Here is a 25,777-nt window from a genome sequence, read left to right on the forward strand (position 1 = left end):
TTGTTTGGCCTCTATTTTCAAAGGATATTGCTTTTATAAACTATCCATGTAACTGAAATGGGAGAATTGTCATCAGAAGTGAATATGTACAGCATGAAGTTGAAGAACGTAACCGAAGTCCTCATGTTTATATTGACAGGCTTCACAGGTGATTTTAAGTTGCAAGTCTTCCTATTTTTACTATTTCTTGCAATCTATTTTTTTACTCTGGTAGGAAATTTTGGACTGGTTGTATTGGTCATTAGGGATTCCAGGCTCCACAACCCCATGTACTATTTTCTGAGTGTTTTGTCAGTCTTGGATGCCTGCTGTTCTACAGTTGTCACCCCAGAAAATGTTGGTCAATTTCCTGGCAGAGAAAAAGTCCTTTTCAATATCTAGATGTGCAGCACAGATGTTTCTCTTTGTTACTTTAAGAACCATGGAATGATTTCTCTTGGCTGCAATGGCTTATGATCGCTACATAGCCATCTACAACCCACTTCTGTATTCAGTGAACATGTCTCCCAGAGTCTATGGCCCACTTATTTTTGCTTCCTCTGTCAGTGACATTTTAACTGCTACTGTACACACAGTGGCCACATTCAGCCTGTCCTTTTGTCAATCCTATGAAGTTAAGCATGTCATTTGTGATATTCCTCCTCTTCTTGCTATTTCTTGCTCTGACACTCACACAAACCAGCTTCTCCTCTTGTACTTTGTGGGCTTTATCGAAATAGTCACTATCCTGATTGTCCTGATCTCCTATTGTTGTATTCTATTGGCTATTCTGAAAACGCGTTCTTCTAAAGGGAGGCAGAAAGTGTTCTCTACATGTGGCTCCCACCTAACCGGAGTGACAATTTATCATGGGACAATCCTCTTCAGTTACATGAGAACAAGTTCCAGCTACGCTTCAGACAATGACATGATAGTGTCAATATTTTACACCATTGTGATCCCCATGCTGAATCCTGTCATCTACGGTTTGAGGAACAAAGATGTAAAAGAGGCAATGAAAAAAATTTTGAGAGAAATTGGTTAGTAATTAAAGTATATATTTAGAACTGAGTAAACATAAAAAAAATGCTGGCATCAGTTCATATCTCTGTGATCAGAAACTAGAAATGAAAACTGTCTTGGATTTAGTTAATAGTGAATATATATATATATATATATATATGTATATACTAGAATATTTCAAAATATTAATATTAATCAACCCTCTAATCCAGTATTTTTAATATGTAAATAAATTGTCTCTCCTATATGCTTAGTATGTTAAGAGAGATCCATATTAAGTTAATGTTTTTTGATGTAAGTTTATTGATGTTATTAGTAGTTTTGTAACTGATTTTCACTTACTGTAACCAGAAGTTATGCCCTCAGTATCCTATGAATTAATAAATCCTCACATTGCTTACAGTAAATCTTTAGCATTCATTATGGAGTTATCTCCCCATTCTAGAATCCCTATGAAGAAATTTTTTTTTCATCGTTTTTTTTTGTGACCCGTAAGGGGATTGCAACCCTTGGCTTGGTGTCGCCCGCACTGCGCTCAGCCAGTGAGCACACCAGCCATTCCTATACAGGATCCGAATCCGTGGTGGGAGCGCCGCCGCAGTCTCCCGAGTGAGCCATGGGGTCGGCCCCTATGAAGAAATTTTAATTATTACTTTACTATTTCTTAATGTGCCCTCACATACTGAGATCCACTCAGACTTCTGAATATGCTTTTTCTGTGCCTACCTCTACAGTGTAAATTTTTTCTTCAGTCATTAAATTCTTCCTTGCCACCTTTCAAACACAGAAATTAGATTTATTCTTAAGCTACCAAAAATATACTCATGCAAGGTATAAATTTTCATTGATAGTGTTTCTAAGGCTCAGGAAAAACAAATGAAACTGTAGCCTTGCAAAGAGACTACAATGTATGTAGTCAACATATATGACTGCTCTAAGAACTGAAAAACTAACCCATCTTGGTGAATCCCTCTGATGTTAGAACTTTGTTCCTAGCCATTCCTTTATCCTCTATCTATACGAAATGATTTAGCATTTTCATCATTCCACTAAATTTTTACATAAAGAGTAAGCCCCCAGAATGGAAGCATTCTTACTTCATCTCTACTCACATATGCTTCTACTTTACTCATTCTGTTTTATTTAGGTATGTTGCAATATTCATTTATTTGAAGAGTGATTAGGAGTAGAAATTGACTTCTCTTTCAATGAGATACATTCTCTTTTGTGCAAGCATATTTTTTTCATGAATTCACCAGAAGGATTCCATCAGAATATAATAACCAAAACAATGTTTCCTTTAAGAGTTAAATTTGAAGTGTGAGTTTGAGATCTAAACCTATAATTTTTAAACATCAGTTTCTAATCTTTTCTGATCAATTATGCAAAGATAACCCATCCGTCTCTATTGGAACAGGCAAATGTTTGCAGGCAAAATCTATACTCAAAATTTGTCTTAAAAAAAGAAAGAAAGAAAAGAAAAAAACTTTGAGAAACAAAACACTGACTATATTGTAGACAAGATTTTATCTTTCAAAATACAAGCTGTATGAACATGCAGAACCTTAAACTTTAATTTTTGGGTTATGATATGTTGAGTAAATACTAATTCCTTTGGGGCATTATTTCCCTGAACTTTTTGTAAAGCATCAGTGCTTTCACCATTCTTCCACCATTGCATCATCATAAATTTGATGTTCTTGCTTCATTTTTAGCGGAATTCATACTGCTTTTACAGGGGCTTTTTTCAAATTGATGTCTTATCCTTCTTAGTGCCTCAAGATTGGTTCTGTTCAGACATGTTGTGATGAGTCAGTATGAGTTTGTTTTGGTGCAAAAAAACTTTTGCAATCTATGCAAAGTTTTCTTTTTTTCATACTACATGTTTTCCATCATCTTTTTTGAAGACCCCTTGTTTGTGTATGTATGTGTGTATATACATATCTATGTGTATGTATGTGTGTCTTTGTGAGAAGAGAGGAGAGAGAGACTATAAGGAAGTGGCTCATTTGATTATTGAAAGTTAGAAAGTTCAAAATTTACAGGTTGAGGTGGTATGCTGGAGACCTAAAATTGTTATTGTTCCAGTTTGAGTCTAAAGACAGAAAAAGCCAATAATGCTGACAATGTCTAAGGCAGTATTTTGGCAAATTCTCTCTTCCTTATGGAAGGTGGGTCTTTTAGTGACATTATGGTTTCCACCTGATTGAATAAGGCTCATCCACAAGGGACAATGATTTGCATTACTCCATTTTCACAGATTTAAATGTTAATCTTATCTAAGACAGCCAGACAGAAACACTCAGAATAATTTTTTACAAGTATCTCGGCACCTCACGGTCAAATCTGTTAATACATAATATTATCAATCCCAGATAAATACAAAAAGCAAACCCACCAACAAACAAAACACACCTAAAACTCCAGTATCACTAACGAAAATCAAATTACAAATAGAAAATTATAAAGAAATTCAGAAGAAGGTACCTATTTTATACAAAAGAAAAACATAAGAATTATAGTAAACACCATAAGAAACAAGAAAGGTATATTTAAAGTAGAGAAAGATAAAAACTTTCAATCCAGAATTTAATCCCTTCTGAAATATTTAAAATATATTTTCAATACATAAACAAAATAAAAACTTTTCAGGAAGATAATTATGTGGACAAACATATACACACACTTCCAAACATGCACATGCACAGAGACTGAAATAATTTATACCAGCAGGCTTTAGCTTTAATACTTTTTTAGGTTGAAGAAGTGTAACAACAGAAGGAAACTTCGGACTACATAAAGAAATAACAACAAAGGCTGTTCAAATATAAGCAAATAAAACAAATATTGGGATTTTGAATGTTGATTAATTCAAAAAATGAATGACTCAAGCAAAACTATGCTAATGCATTGTCAGTTTAAACAATACATGGATATTAAATTTATGAAAAAAATCACACAAAGATGAGAAAGAAGAATTAGATCTATACTACTCTTAGAGTCTTACATTAAAAGTTATGTTGTATATTATTTTATTTAGAGTATGTTACAGTAAACATGCATTTTATAATTCCTATGGTCATCACTGAAAAGAGATAAGGCACACATTACTAATATCAGAAATAAAAGAATATAGCCATGGTCCCCATTGTTGTTAAATGGGAAATAAAATATATTAACCACTGATTGCTAATACATTTGATAATTAAATGAAATGTACAATTTCTTAGGGATGATTGCATCAGAATAAATGTGTAAACTAAAAAGGCTTGCAATTATTAAATAAATCGAATTATTCCTTAAAATCCATCATCAGATGAGTGGATATGGAAAATGTGGTTTATCTACACAATGGAATACTACCCTGCTATGAAAAAGAATGAAATACTGCCATTTGCAACAGCATGGATGGACCTAGAGAGAATTACATTAAGTGCAATGAGTCAGGCACAGGAAGAGAAATATCACATGTTCTCACTTGTTTGTGGGAGCTAAAAATAAATAAATAAATACACAAATAGCCTGGGGGGGGGAAGGAAGAAGACACAACAATCACAATTCCTTGAAGTTGATATGACAAGCGAACAGAAAGGACATTGTTGGGAGGGAGGGGGAAGAGGCAGGAGGGAGGGAGATTTTGGTGATGGGCCACAATAATCAACCACATTATATACTGACAAATCAAACAAAATTTAAAAAATAAAAATAACAATAAAATAAAATACACAAAATTTCAACTAAAATGCAGTTTACTGAAGATCGTTGACACATCACAGAAAGGCAGGGTTTTCAAATGTTTAGTATATTCACACAAAAGATATACCACTGCATCCAGATAATTTCCTTGGTGAATTTACATTTCAGGTCTGAAGCACTGCAAGATCAGAGTCTTGATTTTAACCATATGCTATGTATATCCTAATCTCACAGATTTCAATGGAAAGAGACTATCAAATGTTAAACTTGTAGTGGAAACAAAAATATGCCAAACAGTACATATAAATGGCAGAATTTTTTTATATATGTAATATATACATTTGAAACTACAATTATGAATAATATTACAGAGCTTCCATTTCTTTTAATACTTTTCAATATTTTCCAAATTTTCCCCCAAATTAAAACGTACCATTTTCCTATTGCTTAATTCTATTGTATTATGTTACTAGTTCTAAATACAAAATTTAAAACTGCCTAATTTTACCTTTTTAGCTGTTTTTATGTTTGTTGATTAAATTAACCAAAAGCAGTTTAAAAACAAACAAACAAACAAACAAACAAAAAACAGGTGACTAGTTTGCAAGGAAAAAAAAAAGAAAGAAAGGCATTTACCACAGTTGGAAAAACACTGATTCAACAGACACAGGCTGTTCCCTGCATCTTTTCCCTTCTTAGGGCAGTAGATCATTGGTCAACTAAGTCATGTGAGAATGGAGGCTGAGTCTCATTACTGACCCTTTTCTTCAGAGGAGGAGGGGACCAGAAGAAAAGGTCCTCTTAGGGGATACTTAAGGGACATGGGCTTAGCCCTTAAAGATGTGAGGGCTCTGACCAGTGGGAAGAGACTTCTCAGGAGGGAGGGATGGGGAAGCCATTCTGAACACGGACCCCCACCACCCATTTTCCCATGTTGTCCAGAAAATTCTGAGGGGCTGTTCTGGAACATATCTGGACAATGGAGGTCGAAGGACAATTCAGGCTTTGATGATACTCTGGTGAGGTCTGTTTTGTAGAGACAGGATCTTAATGCTCAGCATCTGGGCTGTCCTGTGGTCACTTAAGTTGCCTGGTTGAGTCCAAGTCTATTTTTACTAGGGAGGAGGCAGGAGAGTCTGGATGTTTCCCAGATCCCAGATTCTGAGTCTCAGTATCTTTGGGAAATGCTGGAAATTCTGGATGGGAACCTGGGAAGACCTCTTGCCTGGTGCCTGAATGCTCTATGTGGAGTCCTGGACACATTTATGTTTGGCAGGCAAAGAAGAGCTGGGTTTGCATTCCTGCTTTTTTAAAATTTTTGATTGTTTATGCATATCCATGTGGTACAAAGCTGACTGTCACCACTTGTGCCCAAGACATGATGGCCAGATCCATACTATCAGCATGTCCATTACCACAAATTGTCATTATTACCCTTGTCCCTCACCCAAATAATCCCTGACCTCCTTCCCCTTCCTCTCCTCCACTACCCCACCCCACAACCCTAGGGATGCTCTCTCTCTCTCTCTCTGCAAGTCCAATGCACCACTGTGGTCTTTCCTTCCTTCTTTCTCTTGTAGCTCCAACTTATGAGTGAAGACACACTGTATTTCCCTTCTGTGCCCAGCTTACTTCACTCAACATGTTTCTCCAAGCTCATCCAGTTGTTATGAAAGGCTGAATTTCATTCTTTTTTTGTGGCAGAGTATTATTATACAGTGTATATATACCACATTTTTCTTGTCTATTTTTCCATCTATGGACATTTAGGTTGGATTCAACTCTTGGATATTGTAAATAGAGCTGTGATGAACATGGGAATGCAAGTATTCCTTTGGCATGGTGATTGCTATTCCTTGGGTTTATACCTAGAAGTGGGATTGATGGGTTGTGTGGTAGATCAATCTGTCATTGTTTGAGAAACCTCCACACTGTTTTTCCTAATGGTTGTACCAGTTTACATTCCCACCAACAGTATAGGAACTTTCCCTTCTCCCCACATCCTTTCCAGCATTTGTTATTCTCCATCTTTTTTTATTATAGCCAGCCTAACTGGGATGAAGTGATACTCAAAGTGGTTTTAATTTGCATGTTCCTGATAATTTATGATGCTGAGCATTCTTTTAAGTGCCTGTTGGCCATTTCTATGTTTTCCTTAGAAAAATGTCTATTCAGTTCCTTTAACCATTTTTTAATTGAGTTATTTTTTATTTACTTATTAATTTTTACTGTATTGTTGGTAGAGTTCCTTGTACATTCTGCATATTAATACCTTGTCAGATGTATAGCTTGCAAATATTTTCTCCCCACTCTGTAGGTTGTAGTTTCACTCTTGATTGTTTCCTTTGCTGTGCAGAAGCTTTTTAGTTTGATATAATCCCCTTTATTTATTTTTTATTTTGTTGCTTGTGCTTTTGGGCTCCTGTTCATAAAGTCTGTGCCCAGTCCTACTTGCTGAAGTGTTTCCCCTATATTTTCCCATAGCAGTTTTATAGTTTCAGGTCTTTTATCCATTTTGAGTTGATATTGGTGTATGGTGAGAGGTGCAGATCTAGTTTCATTCTTGGGCATATGTATAGCTAATTTTCCCAGCACCGCTTACTGAAAAGGCAGTGTTTTCCCCAATGTATATTTTTGTAGCCTTTGTCAAAAATCAATTGGCTGTAAGTCTGTGGGCTTATTCTGGGTTCTCTATTTTATTCCACTAATCCAAATGTCTATTTTTATGCCAGTACCATGCTGTTTTGGTTACTATAGCTTTGTGGTATAATTTGAAATCTCATACTGTTATGACTCTGGCTTCATTTTTATTTTCATTTTTGCTCAGGATTTCTTTGGCTATTTGAGGTCTTTATTTGATCCATATGAATGTTAGGTTTTTTTTTTTTTTCTATTTCTGCAAAGAATGTCATTGGTATTTGATTGGTATTGCATTGACTCTGTAGATCATTTTGGGTAGTATGGATATTTTCACAATGTTAGTTCTTCCACTCTAAGAGCATGGAATATCTTTCCAGCTTTTCATGCCTTCTTTAATTTCTTTCAACAGGGTTTTGTAGTTCTCACAGTAGAGATCTTTTACCTCCTTGGTTAAATTTATTCCTAGGTGTTTTGGTACATTGTGCTTGTACTTTCATTTTTTTCAAGACATTTTTTGATTTCCTGCTTTATTTCTTATTTGATCCATTGGTCATTCAGGAGTATGTTGTTTAATTTCCATGAACTTGCATAGTTTACAAGATATGTTGACTCTAGAGAGCAATCTAATAATGCTGTTTAAAATTTTAGCAAATCTGAGAAAAATAAACCCCAGAATTCCAAGTATTATGTATTGGCTAGTTCCCTTAACTGACAATGTGAATGAAGTGTTCACCAGCTGATACATAGACCTTTTGAGGGATCACAAGGAATGGTGCGAGCTCTCCTTTCTAGTTTGGCAATGTTACCTAATTTATTTACACACAATATTTGTACATAGCATTTTGTTTTCTTAGCATACACCTTTTTATTTTATAAGCAAAAAATTATAACAGAATTACAAAATCAGTCTTGAGACTAGTAAACATTTTATAATTAATTTAATGACTCAAAACTCACTTCTGTATAAAATGAGTTTAAATATTTTAATATGAATGAAAATAAATTAAAATATTAAAAGAAAGATGAAATATTTTTGAGGATTATTTGTCCAAGATAAGGAAGCAAAGTAAGCATCTGAAAAGGCACACAGTGATAATCAGAGTAAATTATTTTTGTGAATCTTGCACATGTCATGATAATGAAACCAATTTTCATATAGATTTAAAAGTGACTCTTGCAGGAAAGTGTGTTTATTCCCCAGAATTTTAGGAGGTACTTTTTTGGTGTGGATAAAGAAGCTACTCTTGCATCTATTATATTTTTGATGAACTTTGGGAAGGACAATTCTATTCATTGAAAACATAGTGATGCTGAGACAGGCTAATTTGGAGAATCGGAAGACAGCATCAAACTATTTAACAATAGGGAGCCTCAGGATTTAAGTCAAATGAGAGGCTAGTGGTGACTTTCTGTAGCAATGCCACCTCAATACGCATGGTGACTGCAAAATTACTATTATTAAGGTTTTCTTGCTTAATGTTTTCCCCGTATTGAAACCCATTTTATTCAGGTTTAGAGTTGTGTATAATGAGAAGTCAATTCTTTTAACATTTACTGTGTCATGGCAGAAGCCAAAGTCTGATCAAATAATTAAATCTCATTCAGTTTAAATTATAATATAGTTTAATTACCTAATCCATTATATTTTAAACTATGCTTCTTACATCTCCTCTTTCTTGATCTCTCTCTTTTTCTCTCTCTCTCCTGAATTATTCATACTAGTACTTCATTTTTTATTTCATCTTTGGCTCACTAAATAGCAACTCTTTTTGCTTTTTTGGATAAATGGTTTTCAATTTTTTAAAATTTCTGATTCATTAATTGTTTTTTTAGTTTCATCATGTTCTTTCCCCTACATTATTAGGTTGAGTTTATTGTTCTTTCACTACTGTTCTTTCACTAGGTTTTTAGCACCTAGTACTAACTGCTTGACATTTATTTTTGCTACCTGTTAAATAATACTGGAATTTAATTGTTTGCATTATTCATCTGAATGTCACTTTACTTTTCACTTGTATGTATTAATCTGTATTATTCCTATTCTGGTACATTATATAGATAGTCTGAAGGGTTTTTTTTAACTTCTTATTTGATGAAAAATAACAAGATTATGATTTTCATATTATTTTTATAATTTTGAGTTAAAAGTTATTTTGTTTTTGATCTTTCACATATCAGTTTTAAATTGTATTACATCATGATCAGAATATATGGCTCCTTTTAGTTAAGCTTTGTAAATTTATTGAAGTTTGTGCATTACTTGTAATCAACTGATGTAGGCTCCTCATAGATTCTGGGAAAGAAATATTCAAATGTTGATATGCAAGCCAGGCCTTATCAGTTATGGTTTTTATAGATTATAAATTCTCAGCAGAGGAAAGCAGAAAAATACAAAAACTAGTCATACACTCACGTTGCAAGGTTAAATGTACTATTAAAATAATAAATAAAGTGGAAAACAGCACAGGATATCAGGGTTCCCTGCCAGGGGCATTTGGAATCAATGAGAGAGAATATGGTCAACAGAGACCTCAATTAAAAGTTGATAACTGAGCAAATATTTGAAGGAGAAAAGAATCAGTGATTCAGGTCTATGGAAGGAAAGTGTTGCAGTCCAGGGGAACATCAGTGCAAAGGCCCTGTGCAGAGGATGGCCATGTAGCTTGAGGAATAACAAGGAAGACTACATAGTAAAAGTGTCATTCTGTGGTGGTGGTGGAGGGGGCTGATGAGAGAAAAAACAATGAAGAATCTGTACTGATGGTGACAGGGCTGTGAGGAAAAACAGAGGAGACAGTGCATGGAGATATTTGAAGTTTCTCTCTTAAAAAGGAATGTTCAGGGAAGTCTTCAGTGAGAGGGTCACACTGAAAGAAGTAGAGAGCCATAAAAATACCGGGAGAAAGTGGATTCTTGCAAATTAATTAATTACTTTATCCTAATATTTTGTACTTTAATTTAGAAAAATTGTGTAAGCAATAAAATATACTAGATTTTGTGTCTTGGTTCACCCTGATAATCTTTGGCTCTTTAGAAGAATTTATTACAATTAATAATTATAAACAGTTATATTTTCTCTCATACTTCATAAGACAAATATCAACATACGTTCTTTTTTGAAGTACATTTTCTTCTTTTTTATCTGTTGTCTTTAGCTATTTTTCCATATCTTTTCTACCCATTTTCCCTTATTGCCCATATTTTGAAAGGCAAGTATCCTTTGCAAAATCTTTACTTTTTGTACACTACGTTCTCCAATTAACAGACAATAATCTGGAATACATATTTTAATAACCTGCTAGTCTTTATATATGAGTGTAAGAGTGTGGCTGAATCTATATGATATCAAATATCAATTTTATTCTACTTATTTTATTTTCACTGATTAATTTGTTTCTTCAGAAATTCCTGAAATACTTCTTGAAATAAAAGAAGTAGAGAAAAGTTACCTTATAAAATTTTTTTGATAGAAAATGTATCTTTTTTTTTTTGTCGTTTTTCGTGACCGTCACTCAGCCAGTGAGTGCACCGGTCATTCCTATAAAGGATCCGAACCTGCGGCGGGAGCGTCGCCGCGCTCCCAGCGCAGCACTCTACCAAGTGCGCCACGGGCTCGGCCCTAGAAAATGTATCTTAAAGGGGTGAAATAGAACACAAACTCAAGGAATGCAGATGGTTAACAGGATCATTACAAGGGCACCATACATTTAATGAATTGAATAAAAATTAAATATCTTTATTTTGAGCCCAAAAACATCAAATACATTTGAGTGTCTTTTCTCAGCATATTAAAAATAGAAGATAATATCTGGAAAATTTCACACATTTTATTACTGCTGGGGACATACTCCCAAAGATCAAGGAGTTAATCATCTGGCATGAGAGAGACCAAGAATGTTGGGAGAGTGAGAGAGAAATAATGACGGGAGAAAAATAAAGATTCATTCTGGAAAGATGGAAAGATTGGTATGACAGCATCTAAAGTGAAGGTGCAGAGAGAGTGACTGACATGCACACTTAAATCTAGTTTGTTTACACAGTAACACTCTATTTGAGTAACCGAAGGAACTTGATAGTTATGTTAAATGAACTGATTTAGTGCTCCTCAAGTTCACAAGGTTCCTATTCCTTCATTCATTCATTGAACAAGCATTTGTTCAATGTAGGCGTTTTGACTTGCCTGTCATTAAAGGCACACTTCTTAAGGCCTACTGGAAGATGCAGACATAAAAAAAGAAAAAGTTTCTCAATGTGAGAAACACACAAACACATTAAAAAAGAGTATAGAGGTATAGAGGTACAGAAAGAAGGGGATAATAAAATTAGACTCATCTGAGATTTAGTTTATGATAATGAAATGTCATTAGAAAGCTGTTTGTCGTATCCTAATGACTCCTTTCCTTTATTAGGCAGTATTTTTGCTTTTGAAAACTTAGCTATAACAATAATGGTGATTACTTATTTTTTGTCAAATGCATATGCTGTTATGGTGATATGTGATTAAAATATTTGACAATTTGATTATACTGGAAGAAACCATGTGCTGTACAGAAACAACAAAATAAAATTTGCTTTGACATGTTTAGTTACATATTTACATAAACTTAATTGCTGAGCAATAGGAAAAAAAATCATAGCCTTTCGTAGATTTAACAGAGCAGATGAATTGCTATGTGCTGTCATTCCACTTGATAGAAAGAAGCATTCTTTACAGAAACCCCAAACCATTGTTCACTACAAAATACAAAAGTGTCATTTAACAAAGGCTATATTTGCTTTCTCAACAATTGTGGGATAATGATGGTGTTGGACTGAGTATTTAATGCATATCTAAGTGAGCAGAACAATAAGCACCATATGGATGATGTATGAAAATAAGCAATATGGGGTTCTCAGTGCCCTTTTGTTAAAAAGAAATTATAACATTTAGTACTTTCAAATGGCTATAATATATTGTGGAAGTTTCTTAAAGGCTGATTTTTGGTGAATTCCTTTGTACTCAAATATAATAGAATACCTTTACATTGTCATTTTGATAACTTTATTTAATGACAGAAATGGAGTTGCCATTAAAAGAAACTCTTCTATACCTGTGGAATTATTGTTTTCAAATCAAATATTCAGATTTTTACAATTGTGGGCAAAGATGGCATATAATATGCATACAGGATGTTTTATTTGTTAATGTAAAATGTGGAGGAGGCCTACGTACAAGTGTTGGGGCTCAGAAAGCAATACCCCAAAGTATGGTGCTTTCATTTGCTGAACACTTTCAACTAAAGGAAATAAAAGGGCCTTAGAAGCAGCCTCAGACCCAAGGACTTTATGACCTTCTACTGTACCTCCTCCTAAACGTAGTGAGAACTTCCTGAAATTCTATCTGAAGCTAATCCAAATTAATTGCCTTTGTTACCCTCTCTGAGTGTTGCCCACCACAGTAATGAGATAGATCATGAGAAGCAGCACTAAAAGGACAGTATTCAGTTCAGGGTCATCAGTCAGCCTCCGAGGGATGAATTCAGTTTTTGCACTGACATTTCTGTCAGACATTTATGTGGCTCACCTGTGAAAGACCTGTAGGCAACAAAAGGAAAGAGAAAATAACCAAAGAGTACAGCTTGGATATATAAATTCAACACACTAGCTTCTTAAGAAAATCACATGGTTTTAATTCTCAATGATAATACTCCATCTCACCCTAGCTAGAATGGCTTTTATCAACAAGACAGAAAATAATAAATGCTGGAGAGGATGTAGAGAAAAGAGAACCCTCCTACATTGTTGGTGGGAATGTACATTGGTACAGCTATTGTGGAAAACCTAATGGAGATCCCTCAGAAAACTAAAAATAGATCTGCCTTACAATGCAACTCTCCTATTACTGGGTATATACCCAGAGGAAATGAAATCAGCATATCAAAAAAACACCTGAACTCCCATGTTCATTGCCACCCTATTCACGATAAGCAAGAGATGGAACCATGCTAAATGCCCATCAGTGGATGAATGGATAAAAGTACTGTGTATACATACACAATACTATTCAGCTAGGAAAACAAATGGTATTCTATCATTTGCAGCAACAGGGGTGGAGCTGAAAACCATCATGTTAAGTGAATCAAATCAGGCACAGAAAGACAAATATCACATGGTTCCACTTACATGTGGGATCTAAAGAACAGAAATGCGGCTTTCATAGAAGTAGAGAATAGAATAATGCTTTTTGGAAGCTGGGGAGTGGGAGGAGAAGGGGTGGAGTGATGGGTACAAAACTATACTATATACCCTAAGAGAATCATTGTGCAGTACATATGTGTATTGAAACACCACACTGTGCCCCATAAAAATACATATAAATAAAATTGAAAAAAAAAAATTCCACAGTAAACTCAAATCTTGCGACTATGAAAAGGTAGGAAAAATAAAACTTTAGTTGGATCCCACCAAGAAATATAAATTGGCATTATGTATCACATAAGAACCTGTGGGAAACTGGAATCCTCCTGGGGAGCCCTAATGGGAATAGTTATTTAACAGAAAGAGTTCTGGAGATGGATCCCAGGTAACAGTATATTCCAGATTCCAAAATACAAGGCTTGAACCTCATCTTTTAAGGAAGAAAATCCTTTAGCAAAAAACAAAGCAAATTAACAAAAACATTTTCAATATCTAACAGGCAAATTTTTGAGATATCTAACAAAATTGTTCTGTGTGATATTCAGACAATGAATACACATCACACATACATTAATCAATAAAACAAAAGGAATGTAGTCATATGTTTGTCTGCTGAATATGAGTATATGAATTTATATATGTGTGTATAAATATGCATACATATTAATATTATCTAATAAAACTTATGGATTGCCAATAAAAAAAGGAGAGAGAATCAGGGATGTCTGGAATAAAGAATGATAAAAAAAATAAGCATTTTTTAACACAATAAAATTATTTAGTTTTTAAAACTCACTTCCTCCAGTAAGTCATTTTTCGCAAATCCAAATGAAATTTGTCGTTCTATTTTCTGATTTCCAATAGCGTTTATTTTCCAATGTCTTGAATTTGTGTAAGTCAGATTTTTTTCATAATGTTTTGATTTTTTTCATTATAATTGAGTCAGAAAACTTTTTCAATATATGTAAGTTCCTGTACTGAAAATCTCAAATCTAATTTCGAGGCAATGCATATTTTTCCTGAACATTAGATCACGTATAAATCTTTTTTTTTTTTTTTTAACGCAAGGAAAGTTAGATGATTAAATTGATTTTATTTTAGGCTTTGTCATATAATGCAGAATACACGAAATGAAAGATTCTGATATCTAATATGATTTTGAAACAATTGGTTAAATGAGGTTTAAGGAAAACTTTCTTTACATTGGGAGTTTTAGGAGTACATAACATGCTACTCTAGTTTGGGAGTTTTCAATAAGAGGAAAAAAACTATAGAGCATTTTTCACATTAATTTGACAACTGTATATATTTTCACTGAACATTTATGAGTATGGCATTCCCCAATCAATAATCCAAAATTATTTGGGAATAACATTTCCCTGATATCGAATAAAGAGTGACAAAGGCTTGAATTTCTGACCTTTATTATCAGTGAGCTGTAAATAAACTACAAAGTAAGCAACATTTCAGATACTGCAAAGGTCATCACAAGATAGCTTCGATTGTGTCCATATTATTGAAACTGCAAGAAATTTGAAAAGAATGACTAGTCATTTTTTCACCTCAGTAACCTGTCATTTCATGCCAAACTATTAGATTCATCTACAAACATTCCTCAACAGATAGTTGTGACAATTAAAGAAGAAAATATGTGAAAACTCACTGACATACCATAGTTCCTCTTCAAATGTTTCCTATTGAAAGTAAAACATGTAAGGACAACAGAGACTGAAAAAATAAAGAATATCTGTTTACATACTTCACAAAAGGCTTTTTGACTAAACTAACTTTTTGACTTTTTTTTTTTTTGCATTAAAATTGTTTCACAAGTTTGCCTTGATCAGCTTTCTTTTTAAACAAACCAAATTTACTTTGATTAGGAGTTTCTTATTTCACTCATTTCATATTTGTTTTTTAAAAATTTTTATTTAATATATTGTAAGTTTTGTCTCAACTACTTTTCATGCTGTTTCTCTTTTGCTGTAAAACAAGCTAAATACAATCATTTAATGTTTGAGTCTAAAAATTAGCTCTGATGATGAAGCCAAAAAAATTGCTGCTCTTTTCCTCATATTTAACAAAATTTAACAGTTTACATAATCAGTCTCAGATTTCAAAAAATATCTTTAAATAAATTCTTTTTTGCAGCTTACAAGGATATAGATATGAAGCTGTAACTACAGCTATGAGGGAATATAGAACAAACTCACAAATTATTTCAAGAAAGCCAGCTGACTTTGCCAATGATCTAATTCTATTCCACTTATCTAAATAATTGGAATGTTTATGAGACAGATAATTTTTTTTCACATTTTATTTACAGCGTGTATTGAGAGTTACTCCTTTTGAAATCCAGATAAGGCATTTGTAATCCCTTTGTTAGAACACATAAACACGACACCTACCTAGATCTAAAAGGAAGCCCTGACATTTTTCTCTGAATTTCCTGACTTTTGCATTTATATTTGGCTTAGTGCCCTTTGAGGATGAAATCCCCTGTGATTTTATGATTGCTAGGTTTCATTAACACAGCTGAAGATAGGCCTTGGGAAAGTAAGGCCATAGTACTCTTTCCAAAGTATGGCAATTCATGTATTTGGCCTTCCCACAATTTTAGAGAAAAATTTTCACAGATATTTTTGTCTCACATATTTGAGGATCCACAAGGAAAAAACCAAATTATCATGTTATACCCCATAAATTTGTACAACTAAAAATAAAATTAAAAAAATCAACACCACCCATGTTTATAGTTATAATTTGCATAATTTAATTATACATACATATTATATGAACTATGTTATATAAATTACTTTTACTTTATTTATTTATTTTTTTTTTGGTCTTTTTCGTGACCGGCACTCAAGTGCACTGGCCATTCCTATATAGGATCCAAACCCGCGGCGGGAGCGTCGCAGCGCTCCCAGCTCCACACTCTCCGGAGTGCGCCACGGGCTCGGCCGTATAAATTACTTTTAAACAGCCCTAAATTCCATGTGCTGATGGTCATATTCTTCTATCAATACATTATAATTGCTAGAATTATGTAAAATATATACATGTTTTGATATGAAACGACTCCAAAGAAGTAGAAGCAATTACTAAACAGAATGTGTGCATTTTCATAATAGTATAGTACTTTTTAATACTAGGGGTAATTTATACAATTACAACACCAGGATATATATCAGAATTATCACATTTGTCAATATATTGGCTAAACATAAAAGTAAGTTTTAGAAATATTGAGTAGACTGATAATTGGAGAATGGAATGAAAAATATAAAAAGTAATGAATGCAGGGTGAAATGGTGAGCTAAATGTGAAAAGGGGGGAGAGGTAACAAAGAACAAATCAATTACCATTGTAGGTCAAATGCAACCAAAGCAACAACCATAACTGCACAGGAACATAGTGGTGATAATTTGCAATTATTTTAAAATGAAGCAATAGTGAAAATGGACTAACACACAGGAAATATAATCAGTCTTGTTAAATAGAGTATGTTTTTGCTGTTTGTTTTTGTCTGACAAATAAAAGTCGAGAAGTTGGAATGGTTCCATTTATTAAGGGCCTACTAATTTCCAGGCACATCACAGCTATTATCCCTAACCATTGTGCAATTTTATTTTTAATTAAATATTCTGATTCGTATGATTCACATTACAGGTGATTCAGAATAATTAAAGACGTTTCATAAGTTTGCACTTTAGAAATCATAAGACTCAGGAGGGTATCTAGCAAAAACTGAGCATCTGAGAAGTCTAAGAATAAGAATAAGAACGCATGAATTCTAAGAGTTTGTAAGACATATCTAAGGCTATGTAAGCTCTAAGCAAAGAGGTATGTCTTGCTTAAATTGAAAAAAATATATATATATATCATTATTTATTTTCGTCAGTATTGTTATTCTACATCAAATTAGAGTTTGGACGGGATCGTTCTTTGATCACTAGATGTTCATGATTTTGAGAGCTGGAATTTGTATACAGGCCACATTTGACCAAGGACAGCTGAAAATTGCCATGATAGCTGAGATCAATATAATCTCTATGTGCTCATGGAACAGGACCAAACCTTAAATCTTAGAAGCGTAAATCCATTTCATTGGTTCCTGAGTCTCCAGATAAGTAAAAAACATGAGCAGGATACAAATGTAGCCATAATCGGTCCAGATGGTGCCAGCAATTTATTTTCCTGATGAGTGCATGAGTAGGTGAATTTCCAAATTGCAAACTCCAAGTCTACACATATGGAATAAAAATTAAACAAGCAAACAAACAAACAAAAAACATATATTTGATAGAGGATCTAGAACCTAGAGGAAAACTAAGAACCTAGGAGAAAGTTATGCAAAATAAATGTCTTCTGAGTCTTTATTTCTCCAAGTGCTGGGCAGTAACCAATTTTATTAATGAAGTGAAGGAACTGAGGCTACGAGTGTATGTCCTCAGATTTTTTACCTGATATTTTACATGTCAATCAGTGGTGTAGCATCAGATATTTCACTGATGAAGTCCCCATTTATTTCCTGCTGATTAGCTACATCAAGCATTTAAGAACATTTGGAATATGCTTAAATTAGCTTTTTTAAATTTCAGAATAATGCTATATATATTACAACATATATTATATATAAATATAAAAATATATAATATATGAATAAACATATCATATAGCTTTTTATATACTTTTTATGAAAGCAGGAATAATTAATGATTTTCCAGTCTACATTATAAAATCTGCTACCAGCTTCCTCCATTTCCTTCAGAATTCTATGAGAATGATAATTTTTTTCATCAAAGCACCTAGATCTTGTTAGTATAATGTAATACTTATGTATTAAGATGAATTGAAGGTTCATACTACACACAAAAATATATTTTTATCACATGAAATGTCACACCTTCTCACACATACACACTTAGTGAACTGTGTTACGCTGTCTGCATCCTGGTCCACCAGCCCTTTCTTTTACAGGGTGTAAATTGTAAGAGAATTTATAAGTAGTTCAATTTATTTTTCTGAGTTTCAATTATCTTTTCTGTATAACATTCTTTATGTTTCACACTCTAGGATATAACATATTGAATGCTCTTAAAAACTGTGGATTTCTATATAAAATTAGGTTTTATCGTTATTTTTATTATTTTTTTATTTCTTTCTAAAAACGTAACCTTTCATACAAATAAATGTCTCATATATATGAATGTCACATGTATTTCACCATTTGGCACCTGATTATAAGTAATATATAAGATGGTCTGGAAAAATCATGAAGAGCTACAGAACCATTATATGTTGATGTTATTTTTATTCCTATTGTTATTATTTCACCCTGGAAATTAAACTTCCATATCAATTTGTTTTACTGAATGTCTAATATAATAAGCTTTTTAATATGCTACCTTTACTTTCATTTATACAGATACTGGTTATATTCACTTATATCATCTTGGCTCTCACTGAGAAGAAAAAAAATAGAAGTTTAACCTAGCCTACCATGTAAAATTATGAATTAATATTTGTGAGTCCAGCTGTTGCATAGTGCTGGTTAGCTCATTTGCCTCATTATTTCAATATTTAATTAGATTCCAAAAACTTAATATTATTTTACTTGTAAATGAAAATGCTCTCTAGAATACTGTTTGCTTTTCTTTTCTAAATATTTTATCCCAGATGGATTCACAGAAATTTGAGAAGAAATTATGAATCAATTAGTATTTGTGGGCTTGATTTTATGATGATGGACTTGTATACATAATTTGAATTGAAAGGAAAACTGACAGCTTCCTAGATTTCCCCTACCTGGACTACAGAACATAAGTTTTCCTTACCTTGAATACCTCTTCAAGGAATTTTTTGTTTAATGTCTAAAAAGAATTCTGGAATATCCTGAAGTTAAGGGTAGTGGCAAACTGATTGCTAATGACTTCCTAGTGATTCCTAAGTAATTCATGTTTGGAAATTCTTCAGAGCAAGCTTTCTCTTGGAATTTATGGCCCTTCTATATGGAGTGGTAATAAAATAGTGGTATTCTGTCCTATTTGATTTTATATATAGTAGTGGAAACTGAGGCCAGAAATGGGAAAATTGTTTAGACTAATCCTCTTGAATGTAAAAGTAATCTAGAGCCATGTTTTCTGTAAGTATTTTTGAGTGTGCACATTTATTTTGAAGAATAAATGGCTATAAGTAATCCAGACTAATTCCTGAAACATGTATCTGTCCATTTTCTAGACAATGCCACGTACCAGTACTTTTTGCCTTGAACCTGTTTTAGTTATTTCCGTGCTCACTAACATCTTTTACTTATTTTGATGCTCAATAACGAGACCAAGCTAGTAGATACTGCATTACTTATGGATTTCAGGTTTGTCTCTCTCTATTTGCTTGTGTGTTTGAGTGTCTATGTATCGACAAGGGTACTTCAGAAAGTTCATGGATAGATTTGTATTATCTTTTAACTCTATTTCTCCACAAACTTTATGAAGAACCCTCATATATGTTTATATTCATTTTTACTCATATAAAGAAATTAAAATATCATTAATAATCTAGAGATAACAACCTTTAATCTTAGTCTGGTTTTTAGATTAGTTAGTATAATAACCAGCCATGTGTCCTATGGTGTGTTATTCTTCTAGGCTTCTTTCTTTGGCTGTAAAACACAGAGCTCCAAATAAATAAACTCTGAGGTTCCTGTGGGATAGAAAATTTCCAAAATTTTTATAGACATCATTAAACAATGCATGGATTTGTATCTTATTTTTGGTCACATATGTTATAAAATTAACAAGGATAATATTTCATTTCTATGGCCCTTTTCACAGCATCCTTCACTTCCTTGTTTCTTAGACTGTAAATCAATGGATTTAACATAGGAATCACCAGAGTGTAAAATACAGATACCACCTTTTCTTGTTCTAAGGAATATTGGGAGCTTGGTTGAATGTAACTAAAGCTTATTGAGCCATAGAATAAAGCCACAGCTGTTAGATGTGAGGCACAAGTGGAAAAGGCTTTGTGTCTACCTGCAGCTGAGCGAATCCTCAGGATGGCAGCAACAATGAAGACGTAGGAGACCATCACAGTCAAGAAAGTGATCATGGTGATAATGCCAGAGAAGATTAAAAGCAACAATTCATTCATGGATGTGTCAGAACATGACAGCTGCAACAGAGGAGGGAGGTCACAGAAGAGTGACTGATGACATTTGGCCCACAGAAAGACAGTTTCACCAAGCCAATTGTGTGTGTCAGTGAGTTGATTAAACCTCCTACACATGAGCCAGTGACCAGAACAGCACAAACTATCTTAGTCATAGCCACTGAGTAAAGTAAAGGGTTCACAATAGCCATATAATGGTCATAAGCCATTGCCGCCAGTAAGAAGCCTTCAGTGGTAAGGAGTGACACGAATAAAAAATACTGAACAATGCATGCAGAGTATGAGATTGTCTCCTGCTCAACAAAGAAGTTCAGCAGCATTTTGGGTGCAAAAACTGATGAATAGCAGGCATCAACAAATGACAGGCAGCTAAGGAAATAATACATGGGTGTGTGAAGTTTGGGAGTTACTTGGATTAGAAAGAGCATTCCTAGATTTCCCACCAAGGAAATGGAATATATCAACAGGAACAACATGAAGAGGACCACCTTCAATTCAGCACGATCTGTCAATCCCAAAAGGATACACTTTGTAACCAATGTAAAATTAGCATCAGCCATGTGTTAGTGTTTCTTTGTACCTGTTAATAAAGAGATTGGAATAAATTGAGAGTCATGATGCTGCAATGTTAAGACTATCTGGAATCTCTAGCTGTGTGACATGAGTTAGTGACTTCTCTTTTCTGGTTGCCTTACCTATAAAATTAGAAAATTTTAAACAAAAAGTCTCTAGTCTCTTCAAACACTGTTTATTTGCCTATTCCTTAAAAAAAAATAGAAAAAAATAAAATCCATGAGTGAAAAAAGAAAATGTCAGGGTCTTAGTTTCAGGATGCATTTAAAATGCTGATCTTAATGTGAACAAAATCTAAAGTGAATTTCATTCTAAAGATATGTAAAGAAAATAAAAGTCTAGCTTATAAGAACATAAAAAAGGAAGTTGCAAATTTAATCTATGGTCCCATTGAAGCTCTCTTTTCCACTTATCACTCAGATTCAAGAGTAGCTAATGTCAAGTATATGAAAATACAAAAATAAACTATACAGTGGCATTTAAACCTAAGATTTTCCACTTACGACTTCATGTATAGTTTCTCCACATTTTCAAAGACATATGTGACAAAAGGCAAGGACCTAGCACCCAAAACCCCTGTAGTCATCCTTAGAAAATAGCCAGAGGCACTGGCTTCTGAGAAGAGGAATGGGAGGAGAGGGCTCTGTGAGCTGGAATAGAAAACACCATGAACAGCGACTTACAGTGGCCTTTGATATTCAACAGAAATGCCTGACTGAGACTCAGGAAACAGAAGCCCTTTTACTTTTTCTGAGAAAAAAGCAAAGTAAACTCACAAAATAAAGTAAACTTTTAAAACATACAGGTACTTCAGTGTAATACCTCCTTTTTTGTTCATATTTCAACACAGTTCTTAGAAAATGCAATGTCTTCTTCACATAACTAGTGCATATCCATGTGTCGATCAGTACTACCTTTGTCCTGGAAAATGCAACTGTCTTTCCACATTTATATAAGTTATAAACAAATATAAAATACAAATTTGTAGAGTATTTTAGGGCTTGATTTTGGTTCTTTTATCTGGCTTGGTCCAGACTCTTACCTGGAGTGCTATGTATCGTCTTTTGGAATCAAATGAGAAAGAAGCTCAGAAAGCACTGACAAAAATTGTCAAACCAACTTTCTCAAAACTCGGGAATTCAGCCAAAGGTTTGAAGCAATCTGAGGAGCATTTACTAAATAAAAATTGCTAAACAATGATAAAAATAAGATAAAAATAACAGAACTTGTAGTTTGTAACTCAGCTTAGTGCTATTATAATTCCCACAGGTATATAGTAGCTATAAACCTAGTGTTTTTAAAACAATGGCCAGTGAAACCCGGCACACTTGCAGATATATGACGGTGCAGACTGGGTTTGAAGCCAGTAAGTTTGTCTCATCCTAATGCCATTATCTGTACTTGACTGGTGTCACATAACTCTCTGGAAAAAAATTATTTCTCAGGGAGATGTCATTATTTTAATCGACTCAGAGTTCACTCTAAAAGCCTCTCATCATGCCAGACCATGAAGTTGCACACAAGAAAAATCAAATACTTAGGCACTATTCTGAAATGCATTAGCATTGAAAGTGAGCCCCTACACATACACACACCCACAAACACTCATCTGCACAGCTCTTTAGCAAATATTGGGAGACTTATGAGTTCCAAACATTTAATAAAATCTCTGACCAATTGCATGACCCTCCAGGTAATTGAGCAGAAAACCTCAGTGACCACACAGTAGAAGTAAAACAAAAACAACAGCCACACAAAGAAAGAAAAACAACAAAATAACCATACTAAGAAGAAAAAAATGTCCATGGACAGATAAATGGACAAAGGAAATGTATGTAAAATGCACATACACACACATATGTACAAAAATATACATGATATGTGTGTTTGTGAGTGTGTGTGTATCACGGCATATTATTCTGCCTTAAAAAAGAAAGAAATGCTGCTGTTTTCAGCAACATGGAAGGAATTGGATAACTTTAGGGAAAGTGAGATAAGCCAGAAGCAGGTAGATAAATACCACACTGTCTCACTTAAATGTAGAAGTTAAGATAGTCAAAGTGTTAGAAACACACAGCAGAACAGTGGTCATCAGAGTCTGGGGGAGGTGGAAATTGGGATATGTTAGTGTAGGGATACAAATTTGAGTTATGCAAGATAAATAAGTTCTGGAGATCTAACATATAGCATGGTGACTACAGCTAACAATATTATCTGTATTGTACACTTGAAATTTGCTTAGAAAGTAGATCTTTAAGTGTTCTCACCATACACACAAAAAGGTGAAAACAGTAACTGTGTGAGGCGATGGTTAAGTTATTTTGCCTGATTGTGATAAATATTTCTACAATGTATACATATACGAAGTTTTTAAGTTGTACAATTAAATGCATCCAATTTTAGCCCCATGGTTAAGGAGAAATTGATAAGACCTAAGTTGAAGAAGTATTGTCCTGACATAATGAAGATGAAAAGGGCATTATCATGGATTGAATTTTGTCCCCCCACCCCCAACTTTTATGTGCTGGAGGCTTAGTCCCCACTGTGACAGTGTAAAGAAGGTGGAAAATTCTATTACAGTAATTGAAAGGTGGGGCCTATATGAGGTGATTACATTGTAGGATCATGATGTAGTGAATGGATTAATAATGGTGGTCAGGGGCATGGTTCTCAGGGCTTTAAAAGCAGAGCAGATGAGAGTCTCTCCCTCTGCTTTGCCATTTTCCGCATTGTGATATCCCTTCATTGCTGTAAACCCACAATTAAAGAAGACACTCACCAGATGTGTTCCCTAGACTTTAGACTTCCCAGCCTGAGAAACTAAAAAATAAATTGTGTTTTCTTATAAATACACAATTCCAGGTATTTTGCTATAAGCATCAGAAACAGACTAATACAGGCATGGACACACACAAAAAAATACTTCGTTACAGAAACAACAGCATGTTGATATGGGAACAGAATAGTCAAAAGTAAAAAGCCATATTGAGCTGGAAACTTTATGCTCATGCTTGAAGTGGTTCTCCCCATAAATTGAGAAATGTTAAATTCTTACATATTGCAATGAGTAAATTTTTTATGGAAAATAATTGTTCTGAATCCCTATTTATAAGATTTGTTAATGAGCCAGGCTTTTCTATGCAGGGGCTCTCATGATGTCTGAGAAAACATCATAAGTGGAATAAAATAATCTTAATTTCTGAAAGATAGAATTGCCTTTGCCTGCATAGCAGTTACTCCACAACCACAAATTTCTACTCTTATAAAACAAACTAGTACTCTTTAAAGATGAGAAAACAAGCAGAGAATGTTCAGATGATGTTAACAAGAGATACAATTTGCTGAAAAGTTCTATTTACAGGAATTATAAAAAATAGAATAAGGCAGGTAAGAAATCAGTGAAGAATTGAACAGTTTTCTACAGGTAATATCAGACAACTAAGAGTGTATCATCTTCCAGGCCATCTGTGCACTTTGCCTGTATTTGGGAAAGGAAGAGTGAATGAAATTATGTTCCATGGAGACATTGCAGGAAAGACTGGTCTGTCTGGAAGAATTGTTTGGAAAAATACATCCAAATAATTGCAAAGAGAAGCATATAACTAGCAATTTAGGTGTGAAGAGGGAGAAGAGATATTCCCACTGGGAAGTGATCACTCGTATTTTCTCTATAAAGGGCACATCCTGTTTCAAAAGTAGGTTCAGTTTATTTAAAAACAGTATAGATCTTTCACAATATAATATTTAAAATATATGGAAACTTCATCAGTGAGAAAGAAGTGACTTCAGCAAAACTGAAAAGGTAAATCTAAACTATTAACACTTGTATTATATTTCAATGCAGGATATAATGAGGATATCTTGGTATGAAAATGTTTTCGTTATTTAAAACAGCACTGTAGACTTATGACTTTCTGAATTAAAAAAGCTAAGTTAACAAATATGTTCCAAGCATTAGAAATAGGTAAAATTGGAACACATTTGTCTACTAGCAATTAAAATAACATTAAAGTTATTAATTTTAAGAAATAACTTCTTAAAAAAACTAAAAGGAAAGAATGATATATCACATACAAATTAATTAAATATATATTGCCATACTGATAATAAAAGAATAGTGTCATTATGAATGAAAGCATTTTTATGAAAAGGGTCTCCTTTTATTAGTGAATCTCCTTCTATTAGAGATAATATAAAGCATTATTTCTTCCAAATTATAAATTTCTTTGCCTATTTACTACTGCTTATGTTGTACCTAATCAAATATGACCATAAACATGGTAGAATTTGGACACATACCCAACCACATTGCTTTTATTTTTCCATTGGAACACTTTATTTGAACTAAAATAGATCAATTTACTTAAATATTAATAGGATTAAAAATAGTTAAATGCTGAAAGGTAGTTTTTAGCAATAAGATGTATTATAATTTAGTAAATAAGAATAAGACTTACTGTGACTTTATTTCATTGACTGTTAGAGACTTGGCTTTTACACTGTCACTGAACCTTTAATC

At 33.6% G+C, this 25,777-nt stretch overlaps 2 pseudogenes; one reads left to right on the plus strand and one right to left on the minus strand.

Moving 5' to 3' along the window:
- The first annotated feature begins 57 nt into the window (after nt 1-57).
- On the plus strand, nt 58-1,024 carry LOC134376496 (olfactory receptor 5T3-like; annotated as a pseudogene).
- A 19,283-nt stretch (nt 1,025-20,307) lies between these two features.
- LOC134377262 (olfactory receptor 5J3-like) lies at nt 20,308-21,317 on the minus strand (annotated as a pseudogene).
- Nucleotides 21,318-25,777: the final 4,460 nt, after the last annotated feature.

This window comes from Cynocephalus volans, chromosome 4 (genome assembly GCF_027409185.1).
Source record: "Cynocephalus volans isolate mCynVol1 chromosome 4, mCynVol1.pri, whole genome shotgun sequence".
Lineage (NCBI taxonomy): Eukaryota > Metazoa > Chordata > Mammalia > Dermoptera > Cynocephalidae > Cynocephalus > Cynocephalus volans.